Source organism: Magnolia sinica, chromosome 8 (assembly GCF_029962835.1).
Source record: "Magnolia sinica isolate HGM2019 chromosome 8, MsV1, whole genome shotgun sequence".
NCBI lineage: Eukaryota > Viridiplantae > Streptophyta > Magnoliopsida > Magnoliales > Magnoliaceae > Magnolia > Magnolia sinica.
In genome coordinates this window covers 86651898-86665413 of record NC_080580.1, presented here as the reverse complement: position 1 = coordinate 86665413, position 13516 = coordinate 86651898, and the positions used below count along the sequence as shown (strand labels likewise).

Genomic DNA, 13516 nt, shown 5'->3' with positions numbered 1-13516 from the left:
CATGAGTGATCAAGGTTGCATGAGTGATCGTAGTTTATGGTTCTGAATGAAGATGTGGTGAATCCAACGGTTCATTTTGAATATGAGGACCACAACAAGGGTCCAAATTGCTTTGATGGGAGATTTGTGTGGGCTCCACATCTCGACGATTCCAAATATGCTCATCTCGATAATCCAATAGTATGATCTAATCCGATTATCACGTGAGGCTCACATGATAGAGGTAATTTTCGCATATGGTCATTCACATGTATGCAAGGTATAAACAGCAACAATATAGAGAAATATATATCCTTGCACCGTTAAGTACAATGTCAGAGGACTACCACAACAACAACAACAACATATAATAAGGGAGGCTTGCTTGTGCCACATGCACCTTTACATTTATCAGGAGTGCCAATCTATCATATATGTGAGACATTTGAACGGTGGATGATGTGATAAATAAGGCCAATTCACCATCATCGGGTGGTCAATCTTATACCCAAGAAAATGGATGGTCCATAAACACTCGCTGCCCTTCTTATTCTTGCTTAGACACACCTAAGAGAACTAACATCCCCAGCTTGGTGCAAACTGCAATAATTTCAAATTGCAAAAATCAAGTTAGTATATGTTGTGATAGATACCTTGTATTCTTTAAGTTAGTGCAGGAAAAATTATATATAAATCTCCAAGTGAGGGAGGGAACGAGAGGGGCTTGCTAAGAGAGAGTTTGAAAATTCAATCCAAAGATCTGACTAGATAAGATATTTCAAGTAATTTTATATTTGATATATAAATATTCTTATGAGTTAAATTAAGGTTACCTACGAGAAGCTTTTATAAGATTTTTGCATATCAGGAAATTTTAAGGTTACAATCATTTTTTGAGAAGATAATGATTTTGACCGTCTCATTTGTAGTGTATGCATAATGTCGAATCATGTCAACCTGTTGTGTTTTGTATGTTGATTTTTTTCATCACCTGCATGTTCTGAAACCGAGGCCTCACTCTTAAGATCTGAATTCGGATTCAGTTGGGTATAGGTAAAGGTGTACATGAGTCGAACCAAGTTGAGCTTGACACAACTTGACTCGGCTTGGCTCAGTTTGGTCAGCAGCACGGGTCGGTTCGGGCCGAGTTCACCTATGCCATATTTTCACAAACACATGGACTGCAACTTTAAATTCCCATGGTATGTAAAACAACGGTAATGGTTTCACAGGTACTTCATCAAACACCTTATAGGCAACATCACAATCAAGAAAACACACACCCACATAATCCCGCCATAGTGCAATTTCACCACCCATGGGTACCCGAACCCTTGACCAGGTGTTGAAACTCATGAGAGTCCATCACCGGAGCAAGAGTAAGGACCCATATATAGGTACCTATTTGATCTTTATATCTAGGTTTATAGTTTGAGTGAAATAAGAGCATTTACATGGTCAGGTGGACTTGATGGATGACCTTAGATTAGGTATTCATGTGCCACTTTGACACGTGCGGTCCCTTACATGCCTCTAAATTGGGAAACCTTAGGGTTTGTTTGGCACCATAAAGTAATTAGGGGTATCAAATCTAGTGGAAGAGGGGGTTTTAAAACCAAGGTAAAAGGATTACATCTAAAATCATTTCAAAAGTTGCATGATTAGGCTATTAATCTCGTGGGCACATGGCTCACTGATGGTATCCCAAAACAACATGGGTGGACCACACCACAGGAAAACAATAGTGATTGAATATCCACTATTAAAATCCTGCTAAGGCCCACTGTACTGTTTATTTAACATCCATTCTGTTGATTAGGTCATACAGACCTAGATGAAGGGAAAACACAAAGATCAGCTTGATCCAAAACTTTTATGGCTCCCAAAAAGTTTTTAATGGTCTACGTTCTATCAACACTGTTTACTGTAATGTGGTCCAATTGAGGTTGGGATATACATCGTTTTTGGGCTTATTTCATAAAATTATTTAGAAAAATAGATGGGAGGCATGGATGAAAGACATACATTATGGTGGGGCCCACAGAGCATCGACCACTAGCCATTGGCTAGTGGCAGGGGGAGTAGCCAATCCGTTTCCCATAGGGTTCCTGACCATGGGCCCACCACAATGTACGTGTCATATATCCATGTTGTCCACTCGCTTTGCCAGCTCATTTTAGGGCATGTTCCAAAAAAAAAAAAGATAAGCCGATACAAAGCCTAGATAGACCACACCACAGGAAAGAGTGGTATTGAACGTCCATCATTAAAAACTAAAATGTTTATTTACCATCCAACCTGTTGATAAGATCACACAGACCTCGATAAAGGGAAAACACAAATAGTAGCTTGATCCAAAAATTTCGTGGTCCCCGGGAAGTTTTTAATGGTGAGAATTCAATCTACGGTTCACCTGAGATTTGGATCAACTTCATTTTTGGGACCATGGCCCAAAATGAACTGGAAAAACTGATTAACGGCGTGGATATACAATACGTACATCAAGGTGGGCCACACGGTGAGGGCGCACCCATCTGGCAGGATCCGATCGGCCATCAAACCCGCCTGGATTCCTAACCCTACCACACATGCCTTGGGGCCGCCAGATCGACGGCCGTATCTCCACACACGTGCCAATTTGGAACACGTGGTGAGATGGGAATCCGCATTTCTCATGCTTGAAATGGAGTAGAATCTAACGAGTTTGATGCGAGTCGACCTGAACTCGGACAGACCCGATCCGGTCGGATACTGTGAGTCACCCCGACTCCGGTGAGTTGGGTCGATAAAGTCCCAACTCACCATCGAATCGGGCGAGTCGGCCCGATTCAGATCCGAACAAGTCGGGTCAGACTGGCCGAGTCTGTTAACCAAATCCAAATGGGTAATGGGCGCGGCTTTGGTGGATCCCCGGATCCACCCAGGTGGGTGGGATCCCTGACCGTCGGGCCCCCCATGATGTATTTTCCTTATATCCACACCGTCAATACGTTTTGAAAACTCATTTTAGTGCATGATCCCAAAGTCGAAGCAGATCCAAATCTCAAGTGGACCATAATACAGGAAACAGTGGTAATCAACCATTAAAAACTTCTCGCGGGCCACAAAAGTATTTTCTCAAGCTGATATTTGTGTGGTCTCTTCATTCAGATATTTTTGACCTTATCAACAGGTTGGATGGAAAATAAAAATTCTAATGGTACACGTGAAGTTTTTAATGGTGGGTATTCAGTCACGACTGTTTCATGTGTAATTTTTGGGTCTACTTCATTTTTTGTATTATGCCATAATATGAACTTTCAAAATGGATGGACGGTGTGGATGTAAGGAACATACATCAAAGTGGGCCCCACGGTTAGGAATCCACCGATCTTGGTGAATCCAGGGATCCACCAGGGGTAGGCACTTACGTTGGTGCAATCAATATTGTAACTGAAGTGGGCCCGGCATTTGGACGGCAGAATCCAGATATCCTGGCCGTTCATCCGGTGGCCCACCATGGATACTTGAAATCACGGAGTAGGGATGGTTATGAATGGCTCTGATCGCCCAGAGAAGTACAATGGGACATGGTGGGAGCGTAGAAGTCGATTAGCCTCAGTATAACTAGTGATGCCAGTAGGAGGTCGTTGTGCTCATAAATGCTTACTTTAATCGGGACGGTTCATCTGGACGCGGATTAAATACTGACAGGTTGAGTAGCGAGACTCGCTACTGAAGTGACGTCACCAAGATCAGGCCACGGTTGATAATAAGACCTGGCTGCTGTGGGAAGCGGATTAGGTGTTACCCGAGTAAAACCTTTGTAGGTGTTACCCTTACCTGTGGGGCCCACCTTAATGATGCAATATATATCCACACCGTCCATCCATTTTTCCAGCTCATTTTAGGACGCGGTGCTAAAAATTAAGTAAATTCAAATATCAGATGGACAACACCACAGGAAACAGTGGGGATTGAATGCCCACCATTGGCCCACCGTAAGGCTTCTTTTCCATCCAACCTGTTGATAAGGTCAAACAGACCTAGATGAAAGATAAATACAAAAATCAGCTTGATCTAAAACCTTTGTGGCCCACAAAAAGTTTTTAATGGTCATTCACCAGTGTTTCCAGTGGTGTGGTCCACCTCAGATTTGGATCTGCTTTAAGTTTTGGGATTACGTCCTAAATTGATCTGTAAAAATGGATGGACGGACGTGGACATACAAAAGGTGGGCCCCACACAGTCAGGGTAATAGTGTTACCTTGCTGTGGTAGCATACCAGAAGGGCCAACCGTTGACATTCTCTGGCCCACAACGTCAGCCCATCTATTTATTCGGCCTGTCTCCGTCTCCGAGGGCCCGGAGCCGTTGGCAAATTTAAGTAGTGCTTTTAAGGCACCGACACATGCACGCGCGGAAATGCCAAGTGCACTCGCGCGAGTGCGCTTTGCATGTCCATTTGCAAGTGCATTCGCAGCCATTTTCTGATCCAAGCTGCTCATCGAGAGGGCGCAATAATATAGATTCAGTGGGAGAAAAATCAGGCAATTCCAACCATTGATCAAACCTTTCATCCATCTATTTTTTATAACAACTTCATGGCTCACCAGATGGGCAACCTGTTCTACTTTCGGTGTGGTAGGGCCCATCTAACGAGCATGATCTCATGTGTCAGCACCTATGGTGAGCTTATACATAGAGGTGTACACGAGTTGAGCTTGGCACAACTCGACTCGGCCACTAGTTGATCCCAGCTCAAACTTGACTTGACTGGATCATCGAGCTTGACTGGCTAGCTCGGCCCAGTTCAATTAGCAACTCAGGTCAATTCGCGCCGAGTTCGAGCCAAGATCGAGCATGTGTGACATTTTCAAAAACACATGGAGTGCACTTTGAATTTCTTACTATGTGTAAAACATCAGTAATTGGTTACATGTATTTCATCAAACACCTTGTAGGCAATATAAAATCAAGAAAAAATTGTATTTGTTTCATGCACATACATTCCTTGCCACCAGCCGACACTTCGTTGAGTCATTTCATCAAATGCCTGGTGAGCAACATCAATATCAAAGTAACCGAGTCATGGAACTGATTTGATCTGAGTTCGATTCGAGTTGGGGTTTGATCCGAGTTGAGTCGAGCTCCGGCAAGCTCAAACTCAGTTCGAAATTTTTTCAAGCTAAAAAAATCAGCTCGATTAGGCTTGAACTCGGTTTCGAACCAAGTTGTATCGGGCTTTTTAGAGTCAAGTCGAGCGAGCTAACCGAGTTAACTCGGTTCATGTACAACCCTACATATGCAAGTGTTCTTAAGGTGTTCACACAAGAGATCATTTCTGCAACGAGGGACCTAATTATTTTTTCATTACTTCAAAGTTAAATCATTATTAAAATAAATTAATATTATTTTCTAATTTAAAATTTTCAGATCAAGCCACTTGGACAGTCCAATCAATTAATCTAAGCGGTTCATAAAGTTCATAATACATTTCTTAAGATACTATGCAAAAATCACATTAATTAGATTATCCAAAATTTTCTCAACTTGGCCTTAATTTTTGTAGCCTTCCTGTTTCCAGGCTGCAGATGCATGGGACGGTTAAGATTGCCAAACAAAAGTGATTATTTAGAATCATAAGTCCATGATGATGCGCCACAGCAAATAGATGGATTAAAAGTGGATTAAACTTATTTTTATGTAAGTGATCTTAGCCGTCCATATAAAAAACTATAGATACGGTTTGAGATTGTCAAATCTATGTAATTTTCATGGTTACCTGTTGAACTATGTAGAACCTGATGTACAATCTAGATTATTTGATTGAACAATTTAAGTGTGCTCATGCAACAAGGAGCCCTGCCAGGTTATAACAAAGTATATCAAGGCATTAGTAGCAATACCATCGTTATTGTATCTCCAATTAAATGATATAAATAATTTGTAATTCTTTTTTTCTTACCGTCACTATCATGTCTCTTTTATAATTTTTAATCAAATTTTTTTCATTAAATTTTTTTTATAATCATCTTCATCGAATTTTTTCAATGAATTTTTATTTTTTTTTATAACGAAATTTCATGAAACACTACAATCTATAATGTTGGAAGAGCACTACAATATTTTCAAAAATTGATATTTTCCATCCAAAATTACTCAAATGTTCTTAGAGCATTATAAGTTATAGTGTTCCTGGTTGCATTGGGATACTTACACATATATCTGGGCATCGAGTCAAGTCCGACCAAATTAGGTTCAACTCGACTTGATCCGGTTTTTGCAAGTACTTGACCCAAACTCGATTCGATTTGGGACCGAGTCCAATAGGACTGACTCGATGCAAACCGATTCCTTACTTGCCTGACCTGAATTAAGTTCGACTCATTCAGGGAAACTGAGTCGGATCGAGTTGAGTTTGTCAGATCGATTCAGACTAGGCTGAGTCAAGTTGAGCCGGAGACTCTGTTGCTATGAAGGAAACAGGAGAGGAGAAAAAGAATGAGGGAATGAGAGGAAGTTGGCTTGGGCCGCGATGCCACGCCACACTAAGCCGTCCGCCGAACCTGAGTTAGCAATTTAAACTCTTCTCTCACATGGGTAAGATCTTAAAATCAGGCTAGGTTCTATTTGCTGGTCATGCTTCAACCAGCAGGACGGGAAGGCTAACATGGTTGTAGCTGTTGTACGCCACAAAGGTTCATCTGGCGGCGCCGGCTCAGGTAGAAGAAGGGTAAAGGTAAAAAAAGAAGTAAAATCTAATTTTATACTACCTGATTCCGGTCTAGATCGGATCGGATCGAATTTTGAATCGAATCAGATCGAGTTGCCACATGACCCAAACTCGATTCGGTTTAGTGTCAAATCTTAGTATGTCTACTCGATGTGACTTGACCCTAGCTTTCGGTTCGGGTCAGATCGAATCTAACCGGTTTACTCGAGTCAGATCCTACCCACCTCTACTTGCATAGCACAGTCCCTTGATCTAAACTGTTCAGTAGGCCCAATGAATATCTCATGGGCTACTATAGAAACATTACATTAATCATGGGCTACTATAGAAATATTACCTTGATCTCACGAGTGTTAACTATCTTTATAATATGAACAGTTAAGATTTTTTTAAATGAAAATGAGCTATTTCAATAATTTAATCCACTCATTTCTCAGGACTCATCATGAATTCCTTGTGATTCTAAAAAAAAAATCTGCTTTTGTTAGCCGATCTTAACCATCCCAGCGATGGCCTATAAAAAACATGGCTATAGAAAAAATGACCAAACCAAAGGATAGATTGGACCATTTGGTAAGTGAAACGACCAATCCAAAGGATAGATTGGACCATTTGGTAAGTGAAACGACCAATCCAAAGGATAGATTGGACCATTCGGCAAGTGTTATATTTTTGCATGGTAGTCCGTACAATGGGTTCTTCTGGCCTTAATAGACGGTTCAGATCTTTGACTGACCTGTTCAGCTGGTAAGACCTATAAAATGAGCAAACAGGGGTAATAATCAAGGTTGGTCAAGAATAGGCTAGACCGCACGAGTTCAGACAAGCACGTGAACGACATCGGGTACAAGCGATCCATGTAGTCTAACTGTCAGTAGCGCCCACAGTACTCGGCAACATTGACATTAGTTTAACCTTATGATAGTCCTACTAACGGGACCACCTTCACTCTCCTCGTATTCCTGACCAACCAAAGGGTTTGGTGGTAATGTGTAGCATGCCGACTAACATGGATTATCAACTAGCATAGGTAATAACATGCATTCACACTTCCCATCATAAAATTCAGATTTTTACAAGGCAAATGCTAACAATATCATGAAATAAAGGTGCAAGTGTTATGTGGGTTAGTGTGGAAGGCACGCATTTCATATATCTCCTAATACCAAAATATACATAAGGGTTAGTGCATTAAACATGTTATGGGGAAAACATCATACATGAACCGAGCAAGGAATGTGCAAGCAATCATCATTAACATACCCAATCATGTTTGAGAAACAACAAGCATTCCATCATCATTCCACATTAATTTGGGGATCTAAAGTGTAAGGTCTTATCTAAGTTTTGCTAGATTACCCAAATACATCATCCAACAAACAAAATCATTAGATTCATATTGAAATTGGTGCTAGGCCACCTAAGAACAACAGTCCGCACCTTAAGAGGAGATTTCCATTCTTTGAGATCTTAGGGTTTGGGAATTTGGGTAAAACCGCCAATTCCTAAATCAAATCAAGAAAGACAACATTAATGTCAAGAAATTTATACTAGGTTACTCTATTGAAGGAAAAATATACCATTCTTACCTCCGCTTCTTAGCATGGGTGAATTTGGTGGAGGCTTTGTAGTAGCCACCTGTTTGGTTGAGGAAATACCAACCCTATAAGCATCAAGATTTTCCTCACCCACACAAATACTCTCTCCCTTCTTCACTCTCCCTTCCTCTCTTCTTCCTGTCTTCTTTTTCCCTTTTCTCTCTTCTCTCTTTCTCTCTTTCTCTCTTTCTTTTCTCTAGGGGAAAATCGTATGGGGAGAGGGGGTGCCCAAATGAGGCCCTTTTATAATGCCAGATTTGGTGTACATGGTCTCAAGGGCTAGGTTTTTACTATACTAGGCCTATGGGAAGGTCTTTCTAAGCTCTAAGGCCCACATGGGGCGTAGGAGTCGACACTCATCGTTGGATATTTGGCCCTAATGATAATCTACGTATGTATATGATCGGCCCGCCATTTGAATGCGTCGATCGACAGATATGATTAGAAGTCTGTTCAATGGTCGGGGTCGCGGCTATACAGATATGAGCAGAGAAATATCTTTACTCCACGTGTGAATTTTGGTCATAAATCGACAGTCCGAAATCCTCAACTTTACATAAGAGTGAACGACCCAATTCACTTAAGTTTCAGTTCATTCTTTTTGGGTATTTGCACTTCTCATGCACTCGTCCTTTAGCTCAAGTTGAGCGGTTCTAGACAGCACCCAGGTTCAACTTCCGCAATGGACATCAAGCCTACTAAGACAGATATTATTTTATGATTTTGAAACCAGTGGCCCACCAACGAGCGGTGTAGAGCTTGTTCGGGAAATCGGGGTATTTCTGGAATGAATTAGGTATTTATATTTCTCATGGACAATGATTTGGGTTTGGATTAACTATGTTCATAGTATAACCTATTTATAACTAGTGAAAGTGGATCTTTGGTCATGATTACTCCAAACTATCGGTTTTAGGCTAAAAGAGTAATGGGGTTTATTTGGTTTATTATTCAAGATCCGGGCCTTATCTGACTCAGCCCCGGTTAGATCTTTAATTTAGTTATTGCTATTTGCATTATCCACGTGACTTACTCAGTAAAAACTTATCGTACTGATTACACTCACTTGGGCCCACTGTGAGTGTAGTCTTATCTAATCCGTCCATCCTTTTTTTTAGATCCTTGTAGTGGTTGAAACAAAAAAAAATTGAGGTATATATAAATCTCAAGTGGACCATACCATCGGGAATAATGATTTCCACCGTTGAAACCTTTCTATTACCTAGCGTTATGTTTTATTTTCATCAAACATGTTGATAATATCACAAAGACATTGATTAAGTGAAAACACAAGTATCAAATTGATACAAAACTTCTGTGGTCCCCAGGAAGCAAAATCCGAAGATGAACCATTCACATTGTTTCAAATGGTGTGGTCGATTTGAGCAAAGCAAAATTTTCAGTTTTAGTGTAACGATCTAAACTTAACCTCAAAAAATGTCCTAACGGAGTAAATGTAATCATATACAGCAGAAGGGGCCTCCAGTCCAGCATCATACCCAAATGGCTTCATTCATATGGATGTCACCAACATATACAGAAGGGAAGCGGTTTATTACCCGGTGGTGAAGTCGAAGCGGGTTACGGTGTACAGTAGATGGGATTGCCAAATCCAACTTTTTGACGGATGGTATTAGCGGGAGACCCGATGCTCATTATCCGAGGTTGAAAAAGCCTCTCCAAACATGGTTGTACGGTGGATATCGCAGGTAGACGAATGCAATCCCAGCTACTCCCACTTAATGCAGTTGGCCAAACGGGCCCTTAGGGCGCATTTGATTTTCCAATTCCAGGGAAATGCCCCGTGAATGGTAATAAATATTTTCCTCCTTAGTTGCGGTACTCTTCCCCATAATTGATTTGATGGCTTACTTTTTAGGTGTAAAAACAGCAAATATTGTGAAATATTTGTGGGTCCCACTGTGATGCATATCATATATCTACATCATTCATCCATTATGTAAGATGAATTTATAATATAAGCTAAAAAATGAGGCATATCTAAAGCTCAAGTGGACCACGTCATAGAAAATGTGAATCAAATACTTATCATTAAAAACTTTGTGAGGCCATTGTTTCTTTTGGCATGAGCTAGTTGAGTGTTGGATCAACCTTATTTTTCTTCTTGTATCTCAAAATGTTGTCATAAAATGGATGGACGGAACAGATATGTCATATACATCAAGATGGGGTTCTAAAATGACCGCTACTACTTTTGAACCAGTTCCCAAGAATGAAATTCCCATGAATATCCAAACAGGTGAAACAGTAATAATAAGCCATTTCCCGGGCATTTACTGCTTCCCGGTGAAGCGATAAAAATCAAACAAACCCTTAGGAGCATTATATATATATATATATATATATATATATATATATATATATATATATATATATATATATATATATATATATATATATATATATATATAAAGAATCATATCCAAAGATCAACTGGAACACACCACAAAGAGCAGCGGAAAATTCACTGTTAAAAATTTTGTAGGACCTACCATAACATTTATTTTCCATCAATTTATTCATAAGGTCACAAAGACCTGGATGAAGAGGAAAAACAAATTTCATAATAATCCAAAACTTCTGTGATCCCTAAAAAGGTTTTAATGGTAGACATTCAATCCTCCACTGCCTTTTACAGGATGGTCCACTTGATAGCTAGACCTGTCTTATTTTTTGTCTCAAGCCTTACTATGAGTTCTCCATATAGATGGACGGTTTGGATATAACACATACCTCATAATAGGACCCACAAAAAGTGGTGGGGATTACAACATGAAAAATAAAAAAAGCCAGGACCCTGTGGTTACAGATTATACCATAGCCATAATCGTAGAGTCACGGCAGTCTGTACACTTTTTTTTTTTTTTTTTTACATGGAGAACTTTATTCTACATACATTTTTCTTTAATAAAAATTTATATATATATATATATATATATATATATATGTATGTATGTATGTATGTATGTATGTATGTATAAGCATATAAAAATTTTTTCTCTCTTTTTTCATTTCTTTCTTTATTCATTTAACAAGAATATCTTCTAAACCAAAATTAGTTACCTGATGTACCATATATGATTTTGGGTAGGATAAGTTACTTTAGCTAACCAACCTGGTTATTTTCCAAGATTCCATCAGGTCGATGGTTGAAAATCCATTTCATTCACTTTGCGGTCAATTTCATTCATTTCATTCACTTCACGGTCAATTTCATTCACTTCGCAGTCAATTTCAATCAGTTTGTGGTGAATTTTATTAACTTCGCAGTCAATTTCATTCACTTCATGGTCAATTTCAATCATTTCACGGTCAATTCCCTTCACTTCATGGTCAATTTCATGTATTTCACGGTCAATTCTAGCGATTCTCCTTCACTTCACGGTCAATTCCGTGCATTTCACGGTCAATTCCCTTCATTTCACGGTCAATTCCAGCGATTCCCCTTCACGGTCAATTCAATTCATTTCACGGTCAATTCCCTTCACTTCACGGTCAATTCACTTCACTTCATGGTCAATTCCATGCATTTCACGGTCAATTCCCTTCACTTCACGGTCAATTCCATGCATTTCACGGTCAATTTCCTTCACTTCACGGTCAATTCAATGCATTTCACGGTCAATTCCCTTCACTTCATGGTCAATTCCATGCATTTCACGGTCAATTCCCTTCACTTCACGGTCATTTCCATTCATTTCACGGTCAATTCCGGCGATTCCCCTTCACTTCACGGTCAATTCCATGCATTTCACGATCAATTCCCTTCACTTCACGGTCAATTCCATGCATTTCACGGTCAATTTTGGCGATTCCCCTTCGCTTCACGATTAATTCAATTCATTTCACGGTCAATTCCCTTCACTTCACGGTCAGTTCAATTCATTTCACGATCAATTCCCTTCACTTCACGGTCAATTCCATGCATTTCACAGTCAATTCCGGTGATTCCCCTTCACTTCACGGTCAATTCCATATGCCACAGCCCAACGTTTCCCACCACCAATTGCTCACACATTCCTACGCCTTCTCCGAATTGATGCAGCAGCAAGACCCAATTGGCCGAATGCAAGGGCTGGATATTGGTACCCATATTATGAAATCTGAAGGCCCATCGATTTCCGCTAGTGAGAGCAGCAGCACCTTCTAACTGTACTGTTCTTATCCATTTTCTTCTTCTTTTTGTTTTTAAGTTGTCCATGGCTCCTAACCTCCATAAGCCTCTCCTCGAGGTACTTCATTCTTCTGAGATATTTATACATTGCCCAGGGTGGGAGGTTGCGTGGTACGCTATGGTTTTCAGTTTGTAGATCTGAACTGTAGGTTTGGCGGGACCCACTGCAGATGACCCACACAGTGGTAATCTCCCAGATGAGAAAGTCCCAACATTTTATAGGGGACCATCTATGGTCCATGTCCAACTGAGAAAAAGGCTAGATGCTTGGTGGTTAGGTTCATCAAATCCAAGTGATTTTCGCTGCATGACCCATCTGCAGTGAGGCCGATAGTTTGAATATCTTGGATCAATGAACTGCCAGCCCCACTTGTACAAACTGAAAACCCAAGTGCAATGTATCAGCCATCTCTCAGTCCTAGCACTGTATAATCTCTCTTAAAAAAAATTTTAAAAAATTTATAAAAAAACCACTGGTTTTTATCATCGTTGGCAGTCATTTCTCATTTGTTTCCCTGTATCAAATTCATGTTTCATTGCATAACCACCCCTTTTCACATTTTATCTCCTAACTGTCTTTTGTTTTCTTTTTTCTGTTTTTGTTTCTCAATTTCATTTCATTGTGAGTCCTGTAATTTGTGGGGAGAAAATGGTTCTTCCCAGACCTTGTAATCTACCCTTTTCTAGAAGGAACTATGTAATTAAACTTATTATTTCAAGTCTTTGTATGATGAATAACATCCTTTTCTATCCTATCTCCCAACAATTTGGTAATTCAGGCATTGGATATAGGGTTTCCAACTCAAGAAAATCAGATATGGATATGGGACTTTTACCCAATTCATTTTTTTAAGCCGATGATCTTAAGTGGGCTGTGTGTGCGTGCACGCCTATGTATACATTGTTTGAATTATCTCCGATATTATTGAAATATCCCCAATATTATCGTTATCTCTAGCTTGGCGATACCGATAACACCGGTAGTATTAGAAATTCCAGACATTAATGTATCGCCAACGTGTCGATATC

The 13516-nt window shown here is 39.9% G+C and overlaps 1 long non-coding RNA gene across 2 annotated transcripts; it reads right to left on the bottom strand.

Moving 5' to 3' along the window:
* Positions 1-262: 262 nt before the first annotated feature.
* On the bottom strand, positions 263-3223 carry LOC131253589 (uncharacterized). Of its 2 annotated transcripts, none has more exons than XR_009175257.1 (2): positions 2480-3223; positions 263-579 (listed from the first exon to the last, which is right to left on the bottom strand). It is a non-coding gene; the product is annotated as an uncharacterized LOC131253589 (long non-coding RNA). The 2 variants fall into 2 exon arrangements; XR_009175256.1 differs by lacking the exon at positions 2480-3223 and adding an exon at positions 2005-2473.
* Positions 3224-13516: the final 10293 nt, after the last annotated feature.